Consider the following 25,542-nt stretch of genomic DNA (forward strand, 5'->3'; position numbering starts at 1 on the left):
AAATTAGACTGCAGACAGTCAAATATCCCTATTAAAAACTGGGGTACAAAGCTAAACAAAGAATTTTAATCTGAGGATTATTGAATGACTGAGAGGCACCTAAAGAAATGTACAACTTCTTTAGTCATCAGGGAAACGCAAATCAAAACAACCCTGAGATTCCACCTCATACCAGTCAGAATGGCTAAGATTAAAAACTCGGATGACAGCAGATGCTGGTGAGCATGTGGAGAAAGAGGAAGACTCCTTCATTGTTGGTGGGAGTGTAAGCTGGTACAACCACTCTGGAAAGCAGTAAGTGGTTCCAGAGAAAATTGGACATAGTATTACCTGAGGATCCAGTGATACCACTCCTGGACATATACCCACAAGATGCTCCAACATATAACAAGAACACATGCTCCACTATGTTCATAGATGCCTTATTTATAATAGCCAGAAACTGGAAAGAACCCAGATGTCCTTCAACAGAGGAATGGATACTGAAAATGTGGTACATTTACACAATGGAGTACTACTCAGCTACTAAAAACAATGAATTTATGAAATTCTTAGGTAAATGGATGGAACTAGAAAATATCATCGTGAGTGAGGTAACCCAATCACAAAAGAATACAAATGGTATGCACTCATTGATAAGTTGATATTAGCCCCAAATCTCACAATACCCAAGACATTAGTCACAGACCACATGAAGCCCAAGAAAAAGAAAGACCAAAGTGTGGGCGCTTTAGTCCTTCTTAAAAGGAGTAACAAAATACTCACAGGAGCAAATATGTTGAATTCTTCATATGTTTTGGGTATTAGTCCTCTATTGAGTATGTAGTTGGTAAAATCTTTTCCCATTCTGTTGCCTGCATCTTTGTAATAGTTCTGGTGTTCTTAGCCCATCAGAACACTTTCAGTTTCATTAGCTTTTATTGGTTAATTATTATTGATCTGAGTGTTCGATCAGCAGTGTTATGGTCCCAATATATTTACCTGTGCCAGTGAGTTCACCCCTATTCCCCACTTTCTCTTCTATCATCTTCAGTGTATCTTGTTTAGTGGCAAGGTTTTGATTCATTTGGAGTTAAGATGTTGTTGTTTGTGTGTGTGTTTTTGCAGAGTGATAAGTATGGATCTATGTACATTCTTCTACATGCAACCATCCAGTTTTACTAGTTCCCAATGTTAAAGATGCTGTTTTTGTTTTCCAGTGTGTACTTCTGTATTATTTATTAGGACTCAGTTGTCCATGAGAATGTGGATTGTGTCTGGGTCTTCAATTTGATTTCATTGATTGTGTCTTCTTTTGTTCCAATACCATGCTGTTATTATTATTACAGCTCCATCAAACAACTTACAATCTAGAATAGTGACATCTCTAGCAATTCTTTATAATTCAGGAATGTTTTATGTTTCTCATATTTATAGGTATGTGTATTAATAGAGGATATTTGAAAAATTATATTGGAGTTTTGATTGGGACTGCATGGAATCTGCAGATTGCTTTTGATAGGTTTGACTGTTTTACTAGATTAATTCTACTGACCCATGAGCATGGAAGCTCTTTTCATTTTCTGATACTCTCTTCAATATCTTAAGGTTTTTATTATACAATCTTTCACTTGCTTGGTTACAGATACTCTAAGATATCTTATATTATCTAAGGCTATTGGGAAGGATTTTGTTTTCCAGAATATTTTTTCTGTCTATTTGTCATTTGAGTATAGGAGGCTACTGATTTTTGTGAGATAATTTTGGAAATTATCTCACAAAAATATCCTGCTATTTGCTCTAAGTGTTCATCAACTCTAGTTTTCCAATGGAATTTTTCACATCACTTCACTATTTAATTATATTATCTGCAAATAAAGACATTTTGACTTCTTCCTTTTTAATATGTATCCTCTTGACCTCCTTTGGCTGTCCTACTGCTCTAGCTATGACTTCTAGTAGTATATTGAATAGGTATGGAGAGCATGGGCAAGCTTGTCTTGTTCCTGATGTTAATGGAAATGAATTGAGTTTCTCTCCACTTAAGTTGGTCTTGGTAATGGGCTTGAGATTTTGTAGTCATTCCATTGAGGTATGTTCCTTGTATCCCTCATCTCATCTATCTTCTTTGTATCCCTGATTTCCCCAGGACTTTTATCATAAAGGGTTGTTAGATTTTGTTAAAGACCTTTTCAGCATCTAATGAAATGATCCTGTGGTTTTGGCTTTCAGTTTGTTTATTTGGTGGGTTACATTTATTAATTTACATATGTTGGACAACCCCTGCATTTCTGGGATTAAAGCAATGTAATCATGGTAGATTATCTTTTTGATGTATTCTTAGATTCAGTTTGAAAGTATTTTATTGAGAATTTTTGCATCTATATTCATAAGGAAAATTTTTCTGTAACATTTGCTCTTTGGTAGGTCTTTATGTGGTTTGTGTATCAGGGTAACTGTGACCTTATAAAATGAATTGAGCACTTTTTTTCCTTTTGTATTTCGTGAAATAATTTGTGAAATATTGACAGTAACACTATTTGGAAAATATGGTTGGAAAGTCCTTTGTTGAGATCACTGTCAGTTGGGACAATTTTAATGACGGTGTCTATTTTACCACAGGTTAGAGGTATTTTTAAATTTCTCATGTGATCCTGATTTAACTTTGATTTTAGTTTGATAAAGTGTTGTCTATTTAGAAAATTACCCCTTTCAGTTTGACAGAGTACAGGTTTGTAAAACTTGTCTTTATAATTCTAAGAGTTTCCTGTGTATTTTTATATCCCCATTGAACTCTATTCTTTAACAAAATCAATAACATTAGCAAATCATTATACAAGTTAAGTAAAAGGCAGAGAGAAACTAAATTAACAAAATTAGAGTTCAAAAAACTCCATTTGTCAACATTTTTTGTTTATGTTTCTATTTTACATATCTCAGCCCTGAGTTTAGTTCTTGTTGTCCACTCCTTGTAGGTGTCTTTTTTCCATTTGCTCTAAAGCTTACAGATGTGATATTAAGTTAGTCATGTGACATCTTTTACATGGATACATCTGTGTGCACCAGAGGTGTGAATGGTGCCTTTGAAGACTAGAGGAAAACATCATTTGGTTTCCTAGGACTGGGATTATACATGGGTGTGTAAATAAAAATTCCTGAAAAGAAGCTGTGCCTAGTTGTGAACCAAAAACTCCTGGAAGGAATTACTGTGTAGGCAGTGATTGCTGGGCCCACTGGTATTTTAGTACACTGGAGAGACTGCTGTTTTTGTTGGGTCAGGATTAATTACTTTATCTTTGTCTCATTGGCCTTATGGAGCCACTTTGTATCTGAACTAACACCTCTTGATAATAAATAAGCTATTAACTTGGAACTGATTTCTTGTGATAATAACTACAAACATCCTAGAATCAGTTCACTTAGCAGAATATTAACTTTTACCAGTCCAATTGCCAAGAATGCCATCAGCTAGAATCTTAGGTCTATAGAATACTTTCCCACATCTTGCTGTACCTGCCCTTCTGGTGAGCTCACCAATGAATGTTAACATTGCCTTGATTTATAACTTTCTTGTTCTGTAACGTGAAAACAATCCTGTGAAATTGCCTTTATGTTGGAATGTGTCATTTGGAGCTATCTAAATCTGTGTTCCCAGTCGTGGTGACTCAAAATGGCTTCAGATTCAGCTTCCTCTCATCTCTTTTAACATAAGAACTGTGGTCCCCCTCCCTCACATATATGAATTGCTATCTGTGTGCTGGTGACAGGACATGGGTCTTCTGAAAGAGTACCAAGTGCTCTTAAAAACTTAGTCACCTCTCCAATCCCACAATTTACTTAGGACCCTGAATCTTAGAGTAAACCTATCTAAGAGCAAGTAGCAATTGTCAGTGCCACCAACCTGAAAGCCAGTGATGATATTGGGAAGCTGTAATAGTGTGGCTTTGAAGTCAACAGTCTAGCCCTGGTTCTACTTGTACTGTCTGATTCATGGTTCAATGTGATGTGAACAGGCTAGAGATTCTTATACTCTAGATTCAGGCAAGAGAACTCCCACAATGTCACAAGCATTGTGTAGCATGAGGTTGGTGGGAAAGTAGAATATCAGAATTCCAAATTTGTGTTGAGAGTAAACACTCCATTTTCAATGTAAGCAGTGACATTTCAAATGTGAACAAGATCTCACAAGTGGGCCAGAAATCGTTCCTGTTAGGCTTTGACAACAAGTTTGTGTCTGTATCTCTTTTCCTCTCCGAATTCCAAATAAAGCTCAACTCTAATGTAGTGAGCTAATTAATCAGGGAAAGGAAACTCCAAGGAACCCTCTGCTGCTTGATCCCAGGCTCCATTGTGTAAAACTGCACAGTGCATCTGAGTCCTTTCAAAGACATTGCCTCAGGGTGCTGGAATCAAATGTGGATGCTGAGAGAAGAGCTCCTGTCAGTAAAACCACTTAGAGGTCATTGGTGCTTTGGTCCAAGAGAATCTCACTGCTGCTTGAATTTGAGCTGAACTTGGCATTGTAAAAGTACCTGTTATTTGCCTGGGCTATTGTTGTCTCTCGGGCTTACTGCCTCACTGTGCTTACTCAGGCCTTGTCCTGGAAGCTTCTAGCCTTCTTACAATCTACTCTATGCCTAGAATGTGTTCATCCTCTTAGACATGGGGCTGAATAAGCTCACCCTTCCTAGTTCTTTGTGATCTCTGGCTGGCTAGTTCTGACTCAACTCTCTCCTGGTGACTGATTCAATCGAGCTTTCCTTGGCCCCTGACTTTTTGCTCTGCTTGGCCTCAAACTAAATCTGGCAATCTCTTCTAATCTTCTGGGTCATCCTTCTCTGGCTAGTTCTGTCTTCACCTGTGTCTAGCTTGTTTTCTCTTTAACTTCTGTAAAACTCATTCAGTAAAGCTGCCACCTTCTCTTCTCTCTCTCTTCTCTTTTTTTTCCTGGGTTCTCCCTTAAGTAGTGGCATTTTTCTGTCTGTTTTCATGAGAGGTGGCATATCCTATCTTTTACTCCTCCTGTCAAATGAAGATTATATCACTCATCTCTTTATCATGATTGATAAAACAAAGTATTAATCTCCTTTAAACATTTTAAAAGACAAATCACTCCAATATTCTAATAAGAGAAAAAGCCCTACTAACTGCTTAATAATATGGACAGGAAGTTTTATTTCAGGAGAAGCTTTGTTTATATGTTTTCACAGGACTCTGTGGATGACAGACCAGTTGATTGTGCCTGGCTTCCCCCATGGACATGGAGACAGAGACTTTCACAACTTCAAATTCATCTGCCAACATCATCTCTAGGTTTTCGACCTGTGTCAGACACCACATCAAAAGAAGACACTGAGGATATGGCTTCTGATGTACCAGATAGACTGTGTGTTGTTCCACCAAGTATATAAAAATTGATAATTATGGGTGTATCAATAACATTTTCTATACAATTTCTTTGAGTAGTTGTATAAATTGCAGCCTACGAGTTTTCTTTTATTATTGTATGCTAACTACCTCATATTATGCTACCTGCTAATTTCACACAGCCTTGGAATGAAGGTCCTAGTGTGAAGGCACTGAAGCAGGCTACTAATTTCATTTTATGACCTAAAGGACTTATATTTGAGCTCATCCTAGGCATTACATCAACAGTTTTGGGTACCTAATCATGGATGACACAATGTCAGCGTCAGAAAATCAATCAGGAAATCTTTATGATTCCAATTTATTTCCAATCGAATCCCAATTCCCTAGTGTAGTTCCAATTCCCTAGTGTACTGTTTCTGAATAAAGAGAATCACGTCCTGAACACATGGGCATTAGAAAGAGAATGGGGTGCCTTCTGATATCTTGTAGGCAACATTTCTATCCTGCACCTTAAACAGATCTGCCTCTCTCTGACTCTGTCTCTTTGTTTGTTTCTCTGTCTCTCTCTTTCTCTGTCTCTCTCATCTTGAGTAAGCATCTTGATTCTAAAAAGGAACAAAGCTTGTATTGTATGGTTTGTCAACACAGTTTTAAAAGTGAGAATTTGTTATTTGGTTATAGGGAAGCAATTTCTTTAATGAAATAAAAAATGCTTCAGTTATATTTAAGGACAGTTGAGAATCCATAGGCTTTAGACTCACACTCACCTGTATTCAGAAAACTGGACGGTGAAACAGAAATCATAATTTTGGGACTGTTCTCCCTTTATAAGGGCAATAAAACATTGTAGTGGACCATCCTGAGTGACTGAGCTATGGTTGCTGAGCTGTGGAGAGAGTTAACATTTTCTTTGACTGAGATATCTATGTCTTCTACCTTGTCTCCAGCACCTAAAATTTTCTTTTCCATTTCTTGTACATTGAGAATATTTTCTTTTGACTCCCTAATTTTTTTATTTTTAGTTTTATCTCCAGTTGAATTTTCTTTAGAAATTCTATTTCTCCTTTTATATTTTGAACTGTTTCACCATTCCACTCTCTGTTCCTTTGTGTTTTCAGAAGCTAAATTAAGGGACTTTTTCATATCACCTTTACGGTTCTTAAACATTCACAATCACTCTTTTGAAGTCCTTTGCAAAAATAATTTTAATTTTAATAAGTTTTCCCTTCCCAGCCACTGTTCCCGGGATGATGACTCTGAGACTAATTATTAAGAAATAAATGCCTTGGCCATTAGCTTTGGTTCATTCTCTGAGTAGCTCTTAACTCTCTTAACCATTTAAACTATTCTGTGCCTACCACTTGGTTAGTTACCACTTCTTCAGTCATGGCCTAATTCTTCATTTGCATCTCCTCAGTGTTTCTCTCAGCAATTCCCAGAGTTCATCTACCTGATGGTTTCTATCATGGTGTCTAGACATCTAGGTTTGGGAACACCGAGGGGATTCTAGATGTTGATATCTTTGTTGGGTGGTTATTCTCTTTCTTGGTTTCTGTAGCCCTTTCTGAATCTTAGGAAAGTGTGTTTTCTGTGGGTTGTCTGTTAGAGAATGCTTCTGCAGGTTGGAGAGTGGCAAAGAGGACTAGAGGTGTGCTATAAAAAAAGCTGAGAGGGGCTTGTTGCCCTGCTACCCAAGGTCAAAAGCTACTATTGTCCATCAGCCCTCTGAGCTAGGAGCAAAAAAGGGCACCCCTTTCTCAGCAGGGCTTTTCCTTCTCTGAACTTGTCTGGGGAGCTGGAAACCTGCATACATACTGTGTACCCGAGGAGTTTTAGGTAGTCCTGTTGCTGAGATTCCTGGAATGCCTTCCCATGCTAATGAGGCACCTTAGTTCCTCACTTTTCATCCAATGACCTTTGCCCTCTCTGGATATTTTTACCCCCTTAACCAAAATCATATAGCCATTTGCTCACCCAGAATAAAGTATATGTGGTATTATTAGTCAGGGTTCTCTAGAGTCACAGGACTTCTGGAATGTCTCTCTATGTTTTGGGAATTTATTGTGATGACTCCCAGTCTGTAGTCCAACTACCCCAACAAGGGTCAGCTGTGAATGGGAAGTTCAAGAATCTAGTAGTTGCTCAATCCCATGAGGCTAGTTGCATCAGCTGGTCTCCAGTAGAAGTAGGTTCCAGCAGATGTGCTGGTAAGTAAATGCAAACAGGCCAAAAAGAGCAAATGTTCCTTCTTCCAATGTCCTTATGTAGGTCTCCAGCAGAACGTGTGGCCCAAATTAAAGATGTGTTTTACCACACCTGGATCTGAGACTTGCTTTGTCCCAGGCTGACCTTGAACTCAGAGATCTCCTTGCCTTAGTCTCCTGGGATTGAAGGCAAGTACTACCTTTCCTGGGCCTAAACTGTTTTATGGTCACTATACCTCAAGATTTCCATGCCAAGATCTAGGTCAGAAACTTTGCCTTCCAGCTTCAAGATCTGGATTACAGGTGAGCCCTCCAATTCTGGATTGTAATTCATTCCAGATATAGTGAATTTGACAGGTGGGAATAGCAATTACATGTATATAAGACCACTCCAAATAAAGGTATGTGCACATGCTAAGATAGACTCAGAGAACTGTTTCATTAACTCTTTCAGGAATACCTTTGCCTGAAAGGCCTGCACTACTAAGATACTTGAAGAATGCTTTCTGTCTTCCTGCCCCTGGGGCACTGGCTCCCAGCCTGAATGGAAATCTGCTGATTCCAGTCTCTGCTTCATCCTTCTGGCCCAGTGTGCAGCAGTATATGGACACTCTGAGAGGGAGAGAGCAGAAGGCAGAGAGCCACAGGGCCTTTAGTAAAAAGCCAATGGGATCCTGTCTACATCAAGAGATATGGTCCCCAGGGAATTTGACCTCCCACCTCAAATGTTTTGCAGTAAGATAAAGAAAGATCTGGAGAGATAGGGTTCCACTGGCTAGTGGGCATTGGGTCTGAAGCAAGAGATGGATTCTCCAGTGAAAGGAGTTGAGGAGGGAGGAGAGCACTTGTAAGTCAGTTGTTACCAATCTGAGGGAGAGTGTGGAGTGACCATTGTGGAGGACAGGTAGGAGAGAGTGATTCTGTATCCCAAGCCTCTGCCAGATGTAACTTCTGGTGTTCCATGTAGAAAGTGCTTCTAGATATTGGGGTGGAAAGAAAGAATGGGATTAGGTGGTTGCCTGTGCAGGGCACAGGGGGTGTGGGCAAAGAGAGGGCCCACAGGAATGAGAAAAGATTGGTGTTGTGCAAGGTTTGGAATGGTCCCCAGTATTGGAGTTGGGATAGCAGATCAGGGTCCTGTAAGCTGGCTGTTAAAGGGTTGGTGGTGAGGCTGGAGAGAGTGTAATGAAAGACAGAAAGGATAATGCAAATCACCTACTTGAGCACTAGACAGCTGTGTCCATTCAGAGTCCAAGGAATAGAGTGTTTCTAGACATATGCTACTCTCACCAGCAGATGACAGGAGAGAGGAAACCTGGGTCTGCTGCAAGGCTCCAGGAGTTCCCATGGAATGGAGGAGGTGGTGTAGCAGGGGAGGCCACTGGGAGCTCTGCCCTATTTTCAAATGGGATCTTCTACTCTTTTTTTTAAATCTCTAACTCACTGAGTTTGCAAAACAACACTGAGAGTTTAATTAATGTATTTTCCCTCTTTAATATCCTTTGAGGGGTCATGTCTCTTCCTTCCTTCCTCTCTCTCTCTCTCTCTCTCTCTCTCTCTCTCTCTCTCCCATGTTCTTTCTTCTTTCTTTCTTTCTTTCTTTCTTTCTTTCTTTCTTTCTTTCTTTCTTTCTCCACCTCATGTGAAAAATGTTAATTTCCCAGTAGATGCCAAAAGGTATCAGATGGCAATTTAATTCTAGGTGTAAAGAGAAGACACTTCCAGATTGTATCATTTCTAAATGCACATGTTTCTTAGCAAAACCCCTTTACAAATTGGGTTAAGTGCACTGCTATCCCTAAGCCAAGGGTTCTGAGAGGCAAACACTCTTGGATAAAGTAAGTGAGAAGAAAAAACATTTTAAAAACAGATTCTTGAAATTGTTCCAGCCTCAGAACCCAATAGCACAGTTTCCCTCTCAATAAGGCCAGGCTGGAACCCAATGCCAAGTCTCTTAACCAATATCCCTTTATAGACAGTTGATACAACTATGCTCTGTAATGGTAGGATCTCCCTATCCCACAAACTGCTGGAAGTTCCCTGCATCTACACAAAGTCTTCCTCTAATGACTAGGCCTGTCAGAACCTGGTTGTAGAATATGGGATCTGAGGGCCCATTTTCTATGCTTTTCAAAGAAAAACTAACAGGCAGTAGCTTGTAACGACGAGTGGCCTTATTTACATTTCTGTCTAGACTAGGGAGAGGGACATTCTTAACTTCTCTCCACCTTTCTCATACCAGTGCTACTTTTATGAAAAGTCTATAGCAAAAATCATCAAAAAGACATATGAAGATTTAGCTCTGAGAAAACGTGTAACTCTGAGAATGTTCTTTTAGATTGTGCCCCCTCCTGTACGGAACAGGGAGGGAATCTCTGGAAGAAATTGTAACTCTGTATGTAGCATTGTTTCTGTCAGGATTCCTAGTACACAAAATAGAATTCAATATTCCAGTCATTTATTGCACACTCAAAGGACAAGAGGTTGGAAATAGTCTCACATCTTCATCTGTTCCCAATTTTCCCTCAGTCCACTTCAGATCCATGATCCCTTTCTGATCCCAGCATTGCCCTGTTTGGACACAGAAGGGACATAGAATCGTTTGTTTACAGAAAAAAAACAATCCACAGTTTAACGATTGACAAATATTTATTGTTACTTCCAATTGGTTTCATAAAGCAAGCAGAATTATTTGAAGGCTAGACATGCTTTGAATGGGAAGAGGAAATAATGGAAAGAGCTCTGAGGTAAAAGAGGTGCTGAGGAGTTTGGACCCGGGAGTTGGGGCACAGCTCTCTGTGTATCTCTGGGCAGGTATTTCAGAAAGAAGGCTTGTGGCTGGGTTAGTGACTGGCAAGGCTTTTGTTGACTTGATTAAAACTCTAAGTTTTTCTGTATCAAAGAAACTGAGTTGTGCCTTTGTCTTTGCTAGAGGACCTGTAACACTCAGGGCCATGTCCTGCCCTCTACCCATCACTGATACTTCTTGTCCAGTGTCTTCCTGTGTTGCTCCACCAGTGTCCCCATCCACTTTGAGGTTTTCTGCTTGGCTTCCTCCCAGCTGACAAGTGGCTCATAGCCCAGATCTCACTGAGCTTTCTTGAAGGAAACAGTGAACACACTATTTAGCACTGTTACCAAGAAACGGTTAAAGCATGGCCTATAGTTGTAGACTGGATGTAGCAGGAAGCTCACAGTTTCCAGCAGGAAGGCAAGCCAGTAGAGCAGGGGCAGAGGAAGGCTCCAACTGGAATCAAGGTGGAGACCCCACTCCTTGCTCAGGGTATAATTTAAATCATCAAAACTTTGGTGAGGGGTGTCATCTGAGATGTAATAAAACTTGGATGCTTGGGGACTTCTTGGGGTCTAGTAGGCCCCTGACAGCCACAATGTGTGACCAGGCTGCATTGCTCAGAAACACTGGGCTGACTCTGAAGAATGAGGCATATTTCTTAATTATGCTGTTGTTCTTGAGTGCTGCATTTACAGTGGTTGAAATGACTTGGTTTTCTTCCCCATAAATGAGTGGGAGTCTTAAGGCACAAGTATGCAACCTGCCACCATTTTTCAGGATGCTCCCATTGGCTGCCAGCACTGCCTTCTCAGCCATCCTTTTGCTGTATGGGTATGGATCAGACCATGTGCTTTCATGATCCTCTTCCTCACTGCCATTCATGATGATCTCCTTATAGGAGTTTGGTCCAGCCGCAATTATTGAGCTGCTGTAGATGAAGACTGGCACGCTGGCTTCCACACAAGCATCCAAAAGGAGCTGAGTACCTGCTCATAGGAAGCTTACCATTACTGTTATCAAATAAGACAAAGGGCCCACTGTGGCAATGGGGTTAGATTGGTTTCCATTCTAACTCCAGTGGAAAGGATGCCTACCTTCAGATCTAAGTGTATTCCCACCTTATATGGACTCAAACCTACCATTCTATGATCATGGAATAACCCTAAAATTAAAAGAGGTGACATTTAAATCTAGAAATGAAGGCTTTTTAAGTTTTTGATTTATAACCGCCCCTCTTTCTGTCGGTATATACTTTTATTTTCAGTGCTAGGGATCAAACAAATCTAAGCTTTCTCCATGTTACACAAGGCTCTCCCACTGTCTGGGTTTTTTGTTGCTGTTCTTCTTGTTTCTATTGTGTTGTTCTGATAAACACCAAGATCAAAGCAACTTGGGTACTGAATCGTTTGTATGGCTCACACATCTAGATCACAGTACATCACAGAGGAAAATCACTGCAGGAACAAAGGAAGAAGCCATGTACCAATGCTACTTCCTAGCTTGCTTCCCATGGCTGCTCAGCTTGCTTACTCATATAACCCAGGACCTCCCATTCAGTGTTGACATCTCCCACATTGGGTGGGCCATCCCATGTCAATCATTAACATAACCTGCAGAAATACACACAGGCCTATCTGATGGCAGCAATTTCTCAGTTGAAGTTCCCTCTTTCCAGGTAACTACCACATGTCAAGCTGACAAAAACTACCCAATAGTTTTTTACATTGGAAAGTACTTCCCTGGATTTTTATTCTGGAAAAGTATACCTTTAAGTGTTTTAAAAACTGATATCAATAAATTAGTTTCAGGATGTTGCTCAGTGATTGAGCCTTTGCTTTGCTCTCCAGAAACAACAACAACAAAATGTTTAAAAATTCTCCCCCACCAAATAGAAGCAAAGTATCATACATTTCATTTCATTAAAGGTGAGTGCTTCTTTAATCCAAAAATGCAAGTTATCACATTGTCAGTGGTAGTTCAGAATCTCCAGCATGCCCACTTAGATGTATTGCCCACAGTGTATGGGCAATATATATTTTTATTTTACTGTATTTTATTTTTCATGTAGAGTCTTAGTATGTAGTTCAGATTGGACTGGAAGGTATGATTGTCGTGGTTCAGAGTCCTGAGTGCTAAGATTACAGAAAAGTACCACTTAACCTGGGAACCATTATATATTCATAATTAGACATTAAAGGCTGGTGTATTTTTCTCATGTAGTAAGAATTAATATAGACATTAAGAACTGGTTATTCATAGCATCAAAGTTGACGAAGAAAGAGGTAGCAATACAAACCTAAAAAGAATGCTTTTGAATTGGTTTTGGCCATCCCCAAATAATTGATTTAGAAAAGAAGTGCAGTTAGTTATTTGTAGGTCATGTCAAGGATACATGGCAGGCAGGACCTTGGAGTATATTGGTGCTATAAAAACTGGTGTCAGGAGTAAGTGTGGATATTTTATATAGTAAAGTCCTTAATATAAAGTAGATTGGAAATCTACTTTCAAAGCCATTAAATGTTGTAGATTGCTGTTTATATTTTCTGCTCCCTCAAGAGGGGTGTACCAACAAGGAGTAGATCATGTCATCATGTGATGACAGGTGAAGTTTTAATTGGTCAGAGAAAGCTAGAGCCTGTGATTGGGCAGTGGAAGTTTGAAAAGGCAGAGCTGGAAGTTTTAGCGAAGAGAGAAAAGGAGGAGAAGAAGGGAAAAGATGGAGGACAGAGGGAGAAGAAGATGGAGGAAGATGAGGTTGAAGATGGAGCAGCCTCACATGGCTTGGAGGAGCCACAAATAGCTAAGGATTTCATAGATGGAAGATAGAGTAGTGCAGTGGTATAAGTGTGTACCTTATAAATATACTAATAATTATATTATCAAGCTATGTGTTCTTTGTGTGGGCATTTTGGGGTTGGAGATTTACCATTATAACTCTGGCTGGTATAACATAAGTCTCTAGTGTTTTCATTTCATGGGGCTAAGGGGAGCAGAATGACTGATAGCTGTCATTCTGCAGGCCAGACACTGGGGGTGCATGGCCTGAGAATTGGAGCAGCAGCTCCAGATATTTCAGGTAAACTGGTTTGGTTAGCTTAACAAGCTAGCCACAGGAACCAGGGAATGATGGCAGCTTTAGCCAGCCATGGAGGGTGGGTGAAACTGCTGATGTTGAGGAATAGTCAGATTTAACATGTTGTTTTTTAAACTACAACTAAGCATTTAAGAATGTGGATCTAAGGAGGAGAGTTGCTGAGCTCTGCCTGAGATCAGTCTTCAAGAGTAGAGTGATGCAGATCTAAGAGAATTATTTTATGGAAATTAGAAAGCCATTGCTCTTAAGGGAACACATACTGGTTCTTTCTTCCTGGCTGGCTGTTATGGAGAAGCTTTAAAAGTACTCTAAAGAAGAAATGTCAGGGTCTGGTCCATAGTGGCAGTGGGTGAATGGAAATCAAGCATGTGGAGACGGAGTCCAATCACATTGTTATGAAGAGGCAGGAGAATGTTCCAGGCAATGGCAGTACATTGAATGTGGCTTTATAAATTTTCTCTTCTACTGTTCCTTCCAATTTTAGTTTGGTTTTTTTTCTTCTAACCACCAAGGATAAGAGTTCTGATTTCTACCACCTGGCAACCAAGAAGATGCACCTGACCCCAGAGCACAGCAGATATCCCACTATTCCTCCAGATGTTCCAAAAGAGGGTCTTCCCTCCCAAACCTGTTTTTGATTTTCATTTTCAACATGCTCCATATCTCCCCAGATACTGTACCTTTCAGATTGACATCTAGGATGGTCTTTCTGGAAGTGGCACCACGGATGTCAACAGCAGCAGCGGTGTGGATGACAACGGAGATGCCCTGGCAAGCTCTTCTCAGGCACTGGGCATCCAGAATGTCTCCCTTCAGTATTGTCTCCAGCTCTGTGGACACAAAGCAGGTCTTTGGGAAGCTTTTTGCATGAGATGGAAGTTTCCTAACACAGGTGTCAGTTACCTAGGTTTTTAAGGGCGGTCATGGTGAGAAGACACTGTGGAGGAGGCTTTTCTACAGAAAGAAGCATAAATGCTCAAAAATCAGAATGTAGCATTTGTAGAGAATGAGGAAGCATCTATACACACCTCATCCCTTTGTAGAAAATGCATTTGAGCAGTAAGATGCCATCTGTGCTTTGGGTATAAACAGAGTTATGGAAAACTCTTACATTCACTAAAGCAGCTGTAGAGGTGGTGGCTAATGAGATTGTGTACCCTAGAGTTTCAGTGAGGAGGACCCAGAACATGGAGAGACAAAGATGGAAATTTCAAAAGCTAATAGGTTTTGAAACTTTCTGAAGAGACAGCTGAATTAATGAGAAAAAAATGGTACCTCTGTGAGAGAACTCAGAATGGGCTCCAAAGATTGATTTAGGGGAGTATTTCTTGTCAGATTGATACATTGTAAATTAAGCAACTTCACCCAGACCACATATCCAGGAGCAATGGATGTATCACTGGATTTCTTTTGGGTTCCTCTGATACTTATTGGACAATACTAGCAATTACAATGTCACCCAAATTAATTCACAAAATTAACATGTGTCCATGCAGCCTGTACCACTCCCCACACTGGCTGCAGCTTCCCATTTTGCAGATGATTTTCTATATTTTCTCTTTCCTTTGCCAGCTATTTCATGATACCTCAGATTCTGATGTTCCTGGTATAGGTTGGGGAACCACAGAAAGCTTCAGGAACATGTGTCAGGACACACATCTGCCTAGTGAAGGCTCTATTGTCTCTCTGCCTCCTTCCAATCCATGCTCACTTCTCCATGAACTCTAATCTTAAGGCTGGCTGGGATCAACTCTTGTGAGAGTCAGGTCAACTGAATTTAAAACACAACTGAAGAATAGTTTTATAGAGGGAGAAGTAGAAATCCAGAGCTGGAGAAATTCTTTGGACAGATGAAAACCTCTGATGGTTTCATAGAGTTGTCTACTCTAGGCTCCTTTCCCTGTCAGCAACCCCAAGAAGGCCTTGTAGTAGAGAAGGATGGGTGTCTTAGTTAAGGTTTCTATTGTAGTGAAGTGACACCATGACCAGGGAACCTCTCATAAGGGAAACATTCATTTGGGGCTGGTTCATAGTTTCAGAGGGTTTGTCCATTATCATCATGGCAGCATGCAGGCAGACATGGTGCTGGTAAGATGTTGAGTTTTACATCTTGATCCCCAGGCAGCAGAAGGATACTGCCTTCCACAATGGGCATAGCTTGAGCATCTATGAACTCCAATCCTGCCCTACAGTGATATACTTCTACTAGCAAGGCCATACCTCCTAATAGTGCAACTCTTCATGACCAAGATTTTAAACACATGAATCTATGGGGACTATTTCTATTCAAAACACCATAATGGGGAAAAGCCTTGTGGGAAGGGAGCAGGTACCATGATGAGAGTTTCTTTCTGTATGTTCTTTCCTCTGCTTTCATTTGAGCTGAATTTTATACAGACTGGGTCAAAAAGATAGCTGTGACATGGCATGTAGTTTCCAGATAGAGTATAATAGACTAGCTTCACACTTCAGTTCTTTGTTGGTCCTAAGATACCAGGCCATCTTTGGTGCTTTGTGGTAGAGCCATATCTCCCACCTTGTCCAAGCACCATGGACTTGGCAGTTGTTGTGGATTACCACGTCATGGAGGTGATGTCATGCTGCAATCTGAAGTAGAAATAGATCCAGGGAGAAGCTCACACTCAGCCTCCTTTAAAAGGACAAAGGGTACTGCCACACCTCCTTTTTTGATGTGAGATTTAGGGAAGTCACTTTTCATCATTGTTGCCTCCTTGTCTGAGGAATCAGGAGACAGTTCTCTTTGTTTAAGGGTTTCATGTCGGGGCGGGATAAGGAGTTTTCACCATTAAGAAGTCTCTGACAGAAAAAGGATACCAGGAGGATTCTTTAATCTTACTGGGAGGAGGGAGTGCCGACTGAGAAAAATGCCTCCATAAAATCCAGCAGTTGGCAAGCCTGTAGAGAACTTTCATCACTAGTAGCCCATGGTGGGGGCACTTTCCATTGTGGCTAGTGCCATCTATGGATGTTTACATCTGTGTTCTATAAGAAAGCAGCCATGGGGAGCAAGACAGTAAGCAGAGTCCCTCCATGGTCTCTGCATCACCTCCTTCTCCCAGGTTCCTGCCCTGTTTGAGTTCCTGTCCTCCTTTCCATCCTTATTGAAGAATGATGTGGAAGCTCAAACCAAATAAATCCTTTCCTTCCCTCATTGTTTTTGGTCATGGTCTTTCATCACAGGAATAATAAGTTCCCCCAACTAAGACAGATTCTTTATGTTCTCTCTCTCTCTCTCTCTCTCTCTCTCTCTCTCTCTCTCTCTCTCTCTCTTGCTTGTTTTGAGATAGTGCTTAGGTTATTTCTAAGGATGCTAAAATAGTAAATCATTGGACAGAAATTTAAGGTTTATATATTTTGGCACTTTGATGTGTGAAACAAAGTGAAACCAAGTATGGGAAGAAATTTTGACATGTGAAATAAGGATTTATAAGGAGAAATATAAAATAAGAAAATGTGTTTAGAAGAAGGGAGAAATCGTGTTTGTTTGTTTCCCCTAAAGATGATTATGTTCCCAAATTAGGAGAGAGAGAGAGAGAGAGAGAGAGAGAGAGAGAGAGAGAGAGAGAGAGAGAGAGAGAGAGAAGAATGATAGAATCATTTGGACTTGGCTTGAGAAAGCTGCAAAACTTTCAAAAAGCACAGCACTTCCTGTAGGAGGCACAGTCATCCTTGTGCTCATGCACAAGAACTAGGGAAAACTGAAATGTAGGCACAGAGTTGTACCTTCAAGGGAAGGGATGCATAACCAGTTATCTGCCTATAAGGCTGGGAGTGGATATGCATTTCAGCCTGTTGAACTTTGTAAAGTCTGTGTGGCTGGAAACTACATTGGAACCTCCCCTAGACTCTTAACATAAGGTTGTTTTTCTTAATCAATCTATTGAACCCATCTTTATGAAAGGTATCCCATGGTCTTTGCAAAGTGTTTTGGTGTAGTAATGTCTGATTTTTTTTAAGCTTACTTTGTTCATAACCTCAAGGAGGTTTATGTAAGCTTTATTGTGAACACAGGGTTGAGTTAATTATTACCAGGAATGTTTCACCAAATTTTTCTGTGTTTAAATATACCAAAGTTAAACTAGTTGAGTCAGGAAGCAGAAACGTGAACCAACAACAGCTACTTAGTCCTCTTGAGCTGACTGGTTTGCCTCCTATGGATTGTCACAGTTTTGGTCTTGGTGGTTGTGGAAACAACTTCAATTGATAAAACAGATGCATATGAGATCAAACAGTGTTGATTTGTAGACACTGAACAGATATCACAGAATACTGGCCCCCTTATTCAGGCCTTTGATTCTCCATGTTCAAACTGGGAGTTTACCCAGTAATAAAAAGGCTTTAAGTTCAATCCTCAGTACTGGGGAAAAAACCCCAAAACATATCAAGTTTTCTTACATCTGATCTTAGTGGAGGACTGTGACACTTTCCTGTCACCTCTGGTACAGGAGTTCAATCTCGATTCAGACATCTTTTGTGCTTTGTGCTTTTATTTTGTTGTGTGTTGTTTTGTACTGTTCACCAAATATGTTAAAGTTTTCTGTATTTTCCAACTAAAAACTAAATTCTTTGAGTTTTAAAAAAAATGCTTTACCTATTTTATGTTATGTGCATTTATGTATTGCCTGCATGTATGTCTGTGTGAGGGTGTCAGGTACCCTGGAACTGGAGTTACATAGAGTTATTAGCTGCCATATGCATGCTGGGAAATGAACCCAGATCTTGTGGTAGAACATCCCATGCTCTTCCCCACAGACCTATCTCTGCAGCCCTTAAATCATTTTGATTTACTACTGACTCTGGGAGTTCAGAAGGTCCTGCAAGTCCAAAGAACATATATATTATATCTTTTTTTTCAAATATGTATTTTATATGTTCTAAGAAATATAAAATTTCTAGAAATATGATAAATTTCAGTATAGGTTGTCAGTTATAAATCTAGTATTAGTATATGCTTCAAAAGTAGCTAAGTTGGTATTTTTCTAATTCCCTTAGGAGAAAAATAGAATTGCATAAAAATATGTTTTTTTAGCTCTAAACTACCCAAAACTGCAATTTTATTCGTTCTCCTGGGTATTTATTTATTTATTTATTTATCCATCTATTTATTTTGGGGTGTACATGTGTGTGTGTGTTCTTTTAAAAAATTGAAACCATTGATTCTCAAAACTGAAGACTATTGGTTTTAACACAACAATATTGGCTCATTATCTTGAGATACTAATCATTTAAACAAATAGATGAAATTATGCTTGACAATGAAATCCAGGCAAACATGGACAGAGAACCAATATTTCTAAACCTCAAATGTATCTAAAAGAGTTTGGAGAGTGACTTGTTTGAATGAGAATGGCTGAGAAGGTTCATATTTCTGAATACTTGGTTGTACATTGCTGGAAAGGTTAGGAGGTGTGGCCTTTTTGGAGGAAGTGTGACATTGTAGGTGGCCTATAAGGATTCTAAAGACTTGTATTATTCTGCTTTGTGGTTGTGGATCTAGATATGAGCTCTCAGCTACTGCCCCAGTGCCATACCCATCTGCCTGCTGCCATCATCCCTGACATGATGATTATAGGCTGTAACTCTCTGAAACTGAAAGTCTCCAATAATCACTTCCTTGGTCACATGGTTTTATCCCAGCAACAACAACAACAACAACAACAACAACAACAACAACAACAAAGTAACTAGGACATGCCTCCATCACCTTCCTTCTTCATAGGACTTAGTCAGATCACCTCCAGGATTAGGTTCATCTTGGGAAGGAGAGACAATCAAAATCAAACTACAAGATGTCTGATAGGTGATTTGATCCAGACTCACCCTGACAAAACCAAGGCACGGATGAGTGGGATCCAAGCAATGGGAGTAAATGAACTCTGTAGGGTATGGAGGAAGAGGTGGCATTCATATGGCCTCCCACTAGGAGCTGAGGCCCTTCCACAGCTACCTCCACAGAAGGATGAGAGAATGGAGCAACTGGGAACCTGCAATATAAACCCAGTGCTTGCCCCTTCCTTACAGTCTTCATAAATGTACTGTAATAGTATAAGCACTTCCTGCTATGAACTGCAGTCTGTCTCAAGTCTTTAATAAAAATAATCTATGAAGTAGATTAGGAACATCCAAGAGGCAGAGACCCACTGGTAAGGTCTCTAGCTTAATAATCTTTTGTTAGCATTACACAATATTGCACAACATTGCAAATATTAACAAGTCCGGTCAGGTCCATTTAGGACATAAAGAGCTTCTACCAAAGGAAAAAACTGACCTGAGTATCTAAATACGAGAGAGACCTTTAGGCCCAGTGCCTGCCCATGACCATGTTCTCCAGTTCTGCATCAGACATAAGTCCACCTTTTTCCATTTATGGACTTTTTCCCATTTATGGAGTGCCTTTTGTGCTGTGCAATCTGTGAATACTCTTTATGAAAGTCTTAAGTATCCACCTGTTTTTTAATTTGGTTATCAAGCAAGTTGTCCCCACATTCAGTCTGTGTTTACCGGGCTCTCTGTCACTTACTGGACAATTCCTCTTTGTGGTTTGGACTGAAGGTCCTGAACAGGCCTCTGACTTGCAGCTCTTCCTCTTGCACCAATATCCTGATGGTCCTCTGACCCAGAAACCCTCCTGCTCCTGTCACCAGGCAGCTCCACCCAGGCATGGTCAATACAGAAAGCAGATAGTGGAGGGGGCAGACGTGAAGGAAGGTGGTCCTGTGAAGGGCTAGAAAGAGTGGTTCAATGTGTACAGAGACATAGAGTTCTTACTATATTTACATAGTACAAAAAAAGTCCTGAAGCTAATTTCAAACATTTATCTCAGAAGACACCAGTTCTCTGATTCCAAATCTTGTGGGATGTTTTCTATGAAACAATAAAATAAAATAAAATAAAAACCAAAACCATTTGCAGCAGATACCATATGTATAATCTCTATCTTAGGTCACTTTGTCACCGAGACACTGCACCAGACTGTGCTCCAAGGTTATCCCTCTCACCTTAGATGCCAACTACAAACTCTGGGTTGTCTTACCTGTGCTTATGAGAAACCTCTCACATTTATGAGTTCTACAAACTCTGTCTGCATAGGTTAGTTCTTTTGGCTTCAGAGCTCTGACTTCAGGAACCCAAGATCACATTTATCAGCTCCCTATGAAGGATATTACAAAGGATACAGAGGCAGAGATGCACAGGCTGAGGAAAGAGAAAGGGGAACAAGGCTTCTACTCCCTTGTTTGTTGTACCAGCCTCTATGAATGTCTAATTGTTCAGCTAAGAACAAGCTTAGGAGGCTGGACCCTCCTTCATCAGTTAATAATGAAGACAATGCTTAATAGTTCAATGAAGACCATTCTCCAATAAAGGTTTCCTCTTTCTGGATGACTCTAGGTTATGTCAAGTGTATAACCACACACACACAGATGGTGAGAGAGAGAGAGAGAGAGAGAGAGAGAGAGAGAGAGAGAGAGAGAGAGAGAGAGAGAGAGAGAAGCTATAGGGTAAAAACAGAAGAAAATATTTATACAAATTAGATATAGTAAAAATAATTAGATACAAATTTAAAAAACAAGGAAGAGCCCAGACTTGGTACTATAAAACCAAGAACCTCCAAACATGCCATTGATTTACATGAAAGTTCTTCCCATCTTCTGATACCCTTTTCAGTGCATTAAGGTTTTTATTATACAATCTTTTACTTGCTTGGTTAGAGTTACTCTAATATATTTTATATTATTTCAGACTCTTGTAAAGACTTTTGCATTCCCAATTTTTTTCTCTGCCTATTTGTCATTTGAATTTAGGAGGCTACTTATTTTTGTGAGATAACTTTCTGTTCTAATATTTGCTCTAAGTATTTATCAACTCTAGTAGTTTTCCAGTGGAATTATGCATATCACTTAGGTAGCCTGTTATATTATATGCAAATGAAGATATTTTGACTTCTTCCTTTTCACTATGTATTCCCTTGATCTCCATCTGTTGTCCTACTGTTTAAACTGAGACTTCTAGTAGTATATTGAATAGGTATGGAGAGCATGGGCAAGCTTGTCTTTTTTCTGATGTCAATGGAAATGCATTGCGTTTTTCTCCTTAAATTGGTCTTGGCTATGGGCTTGCAGTACTCTGTGGTCATTTTGTAATTAATCTGAAAAGAGATATTCCCAGGAGACTGCTTTCTTTTTGATTTTAGGTTCCATGTGTAAAACCACACAGTACCTCTGAGTCCTTTCAAAGACATTGTTGCAGGGTGCTGGGTTCAAACGTAGTTGCTGAGGGAAGAGCTCCTGTCAGTAAACCCGTTCAGAGGTCATTGCTGCTTTGGTCCAAGAGGGTCTGACTGCTGCTTGAATTTTGAGCAGAACTTGGCATTGTAAAAGTATCTGTTATTTGCCTAATGTCATTGTTGTCTTTGAGGCTTACTGCCTCAGTGTGCTTGCTCAGGCCTAGTCCTGGAAGTTACTAACCTCCGTTCTATCTAATCGAGGCCTAGAATGTGTTCACCTTCTGAAATTTGCTGCTGAGTAAGCTCACCCCTTCCTAGTTCTTTTTGATCTCTGGCTGGCTAGTTCTGACTCAAACTCGTCTCCAAGGTGACTGATTCAATCAATCTATGTTCCGCACGCCTCCCGTGTCCCCCCTCGCCCGTGGAAGAGAAACACGAGAGGCAGAATTCGGGTATCACCACAGCGAGGCTTTACTTGTATCAGCAAACGTGAAAGACCGCAGAAGGCCAAAGATAGGAAGAGGCACAGCTTAAATACACCCTAGAGTGACGTATTCACTTCTGATTGGCTGTTCACTCATCACCCAATATTACGCCTCGGGATTGGCCAGTGACTTTGGCGGGCTTTCTGCCTTTGCAGCTGCGCAGTTAATTGTTTACTAATGGAGAGGACTCGATGTCCGCGCCATCTTGGAATGGCGAATGTATAACCGCTGACCACGGCTTCCTACATCTCTCCCTGTTTAAATTATTAATATGGAACAGCCTATTGCCTATTAAGCGCAGCACCAATCAAGATTCGAACTCAAGCCCGATCAAGCAAACTCCATCTTGGGGGAATAAGCGATCAAAAGCTTACAGCCCAAAGATTCTCCCTTACTCTACCAGGTGCAATGGAAACAAGTCCTCTGGGTGCAAGGGCTAAGGGGATGTAAAGAGGAATTGACACCCATCCCTGTGCAATGGAGTATAGCTCCCAGGAGTGCAAGGGCTGTCAACCTACTATTCAGGTACCACAGCTATTTAGGCAAGGGCTGGCTGGACTTAGACCTCTCATCGTCCCAGTGCAATGGGCTGAACCCTTGGGGTGCATCGACTGAGGGTCTCAGTCATCGGCTACTTTCTTAGCCTAGATAGTCAAATTTCAGGGGGAGATCCTTGCTCCAAGGCTGCGAGACAGAGTTTCTCTGTGTAGCCTTGGCTGTCTTGGAACTCACTCGGTAGACCAGGCTGGCCTCGAACTCAGAAATCCGCCTGCCTCTGCCTCCCAAGTGCTGGGATTAAAGGTGTGCGCCACCACCGCCCGGCGAATTGTGCGGTTTTGACTTTAACATTAAACCTTAAATTTAAACTGTAAACCTTAAAAGACACGTGTTGTATCTTTTCTCTATAAACATAGGTAAATCAAAAAACCAATCTTTAACGATGTAAGCAATCTATTTTCTCTCAAATCAACACCAAGTAGATTACCTTCATGCTGTAAAGTTTTGCTGCCACAAAACAAAGTGTAAAATTTAATGGAAAATTTGTAGCGTTGTATAACTCAGGCTGCTGGAGGGTGTGGCTGAGGCTGGGGCAACCAAGTAACACTCAATAGCTGTAAACAATGGAGGTGCTTCAGCATTTGAATGTACTGGCAAGGGAACAGGCCAAGATCTGACTATGGCCCACAGTGGTATACTTATCGCCAAATCAGACATCAGTGTCAGGAGAATCAGAACCGTAATCTTTCAATCTAGCTTCATTCTTCACAATCTGCACCAGCCTTGTAGGGACCCAAATTGAATTGTTTTCACCTGTGGAATAAGCACAAACAGCCCCCCTGGCCATGGTTCGGGCCTATCTCATCCCTGACCTTGGAGAAGGACAACAGCCCTCTGTAAATTAGCTGCCGCTAGTCCTGCGTTAGTAAGGGTGTTTCCCAAACCGCATTCAGCTGTGGCATTTTCAAAGATCATCTGTTCTATCACTGGCATTGTTTGCTCTAAGCTCGCGGGGCACTCCCCGTGTGTCTGCCGGCGGTATGCCATTTCCCAGAGCAGACTGTCTCCCTCCTCTGCCTGTCTTTCACGCCACGCTCTCTTGCTCTCGATCTGCCGGGCTGCAAGCAGCCACACGTAGCAGAGCGCAGATGCTTCCCCAAAGATTCTGTCATAAAGGAGGATCCTTTTTTCTTCCACTCTCTCTCCACCTACCGGTGGAGGTTCCATAAGCTTAATGAGCTCTGCAGTAGCCCTTGTTCCTTTTGAGTACTCTTTCCTATGACCAGGCTCTTTGGCCTGCCTCTGTTGTCCAGGTCTTTTTGCCTGTTTCTCCTTTCCAGGCTCCTTAGCCTGATGCCGGCTAACACGCCCTGGTTCTGGTATGCTAGAGTGGCCCTCTTTCTCACAACACAAATAAGTTAAAAACAAATGCAATGTAAGCAAGAGGCTAGCTAGTGGAGCGGCAATGGTGAGTTTAAATCCGCTTGCCACAAACGCTTCCACCCCAGGCATATCTTCCAGAGGTGTACCTCGATCCTGTAGTCTTTTAACCCGCCCCAAAACTTGGGGGCCTCCGCGTCGCCTTGAAACTCTCAGGTTTCGGCTCCAGTTGTTCCGCGCGCCTCCTGTGTCCCCCCTCGCCCGTGGAAGAGAAACACGAGAGGCAGAATTCGGGTATCACCACAGCGAGGCTTTACTTGTATCAGCAAAGACAGGAAGAGGCACAGCTTAAATACACCCTAGAGTGACGTATTCACTTCTGATTGGCTGTTCACTCATCACCCAATATTACGCCTTGGGATTGGCCAGTGACTTTGGCGGGCTTTCTGCCTTTGTAGCTGCGCAGTTAATTGTTTACTAATGGAGAGGACTCGATGTCCGCGCCATCTTGGAATGGCGAATGTATAACCACTGACCACGGCTTCCTACAAATCTAACTTCTTTCTTGGCCTCTGACTTTTTCTTCTGCTAGGCCTCAAACTAAATATGACAATCTGTTCTAATCTTCAAGCTCATCCTTCTCTGCCTCTTTCTGTCTTCACCTGTATCTAGCTTGTTCTCTCTTTAACCTCTCTGTGTAAAACTCACTCAGTAAAACTGCACCTTCCTCTCTCTTCTCTTTTATTTTTGGTGTGGTATTACCTTAAGTAGCATCTTTTTTTTCTGTCTGTTCTCATGAGAGGTGGGAGTATCCTATCTTATACTCATTCTGTCAAATCTTTCTCTGATTCATTACCTTGTGTACCTCTCAATTAGATATCATTTTCAAACACGGTGCTTCCTTCTACAAACTAACTTTACCTTTATTGTTTGGGATTAAAGATGGCAACTAAGCCCATATCTGTATTACAGACAGAGAGACTAAATGTTTGTCCTAAGGGGTGAATGACACTACCATTGCAGGCTTGGTTCAGGAGGGGACTAACTGCTGTTTAAATAATCGGCAGAACTTGGCATCCTTTACATAATGCTAGTTTTCAGGCTTACACAGTGCAAGAGTTCTGTGATCTTGGAAGCTCTTATCTACATTTTAGAGAAATAATGTGAATTCAAAAGTAATGTGTAGTAAGATTGGATTCCCTTTGGGAAATCCTGAGATATGGATGCACAGGGCTATGGTGGTGAAATATGACCTTCAGTATAGAGCCCAATATGTTAGAGGGTTCTAAACTTGAAACACCTTTAGATTCAGCTAGAGAGTGGAGTCAGCTGAAGAAGGAGGCCATGCGTGCTGCAAGTAGCAAAGCCATAAGGATAGAACTGCCCAACCCTGTTGGAACATATTAGACATGGAGACCAAAAGTCTTTCTTTTGGGGGCATTGTCTCTTTTTATTCTTACCTTCTGCAAGTTCATGCAATTCTCATTTAGATA

At 40.9% G+C, this 25,542-nt stretch overlaps 1 pseudogene; it reads right to left on the reverse strand.

Annotated features, from left to right (window-relative positions):
- Positions 1-10,333: 10,333 nt before the first annotated feature.
- LOC117707248 (NADPH-dependent 3-keto-steroid reductase Hsd3b5-like) lies at positions 10,334-20,154 on the reverse strand (annotated as a pseudogene).
- Positions 20,155-25,542: the final 5,388 nt, after the last annotated feature.

Source organism: Arvicanthis niloticus, chromosome 4 (assembly GCF_011762505.2).
Source record: "Arvicanthis niloticus isolate mArvNil1 chromosome 4, mArvNil1.pat.X, whole genome shotgun sequence".
NCBI classification, from domain to species: Eukaryota; Metazoa; Chordata; class Mammalia; order Rodentia; family Muridae; genus Arvicanthis; species Arvicanthis niloticus.